At 34.6% G+C, this 867-nt stretch overlaps 1 non-coding gene across 1 annotated transcript; it reads left to right on the top strand.

Annotated features, from left to right (window-relative positions):
• The first annotated feature begins 480 nt into the window (after nt 1-480).
• On the top strand, nt 481-587 carry LOC122726976. The gene has a single exon (XR_006352966.1). It is a non-coding gene; the product is annotated as a U6 spliceosomal RNA (small nuclear RNA).
• Nucleotides 588-867: the final 280 nt, after the last annotated feature.

The raw sequence follows: 867 nt of genomic DNA on the forward strand, positions 1-867 counted from the left end.
ATAGTATATATTAGATAGATAGAGATATAGCTATGTACACATATACAATTGATATATATAAATATAACATAATAATGTGGTATCTATACCATGTTATATGAAATTTTAATATATTATATATAAATATACCATGCATTATTATATATTTGCATAATTATATATGTACAAATACATGTTATATATACATACATATATACATATATAATCTAACAAGGTAATCACAAAATTGATGTCCTTGTTTTGTGCAAAGTTTTTTTTTTTGTTTCCTGCTATGTGTTATATGTTTTATTGATGTCTTTTTTTTGTAGGGGGGGCAATAAGTATTAAATGACTTGCCCAAAGTCACACAGCTACTAAGTGTCAAGTGTCTGAGGCCGGATTTGAACTCAGGTTCTCCTGACTCCAGGGTCAGTGCTCTATCCACTGTGCCACCTAGCTGCCCCTCAATGTCCTTTTTTTTTTTGCAAATAATAATATCTCATACTCACTTCCACAGCACATACACTAAAATTGGAATGATACAGAGAAGATTAGCAGAGCCCCTGTGCAAGGATGACACGCAAATTCGTGAAGCAAATAATAATAGCTAGCATTTATATAGCACTTAAGGTTTTCTAAGTGCTTTACAAATATGACTTCATATTATCTGTACAATAACCTAGAAGGTAGGTGCTATGATTATTCTCATTTTACAGGTGAGGAAATTGAGGCAGACAGAGGTTAACTAACTTGTCCGGGAACACAGCCAGCAAGTATCTGAGGCCACATTTGACCTCAGCTCTTCTTGAATCCAGGCCCAGGGTTCTATCCACTGAACTGCCTAGCTGCTTCTGCATCACCTTCCCTAAACCACAGCTCTATTTTGCT

Source organism: Dromiciops gliroides, chromosome 4 (genome assembly GCF_019393635.1).
Source record: "Dromiciops gliroides isolate mDroGli1 chromosome 4, mDroGli1.pri, whole genome shotgun sequence".
Taxonomy (NCBI): Eukaryota; Metazoa; Chordata; class Mammalia; order Microbiotheria; family Microbiotheriidae; genus Dromiciops; species Dromiciops gliroides.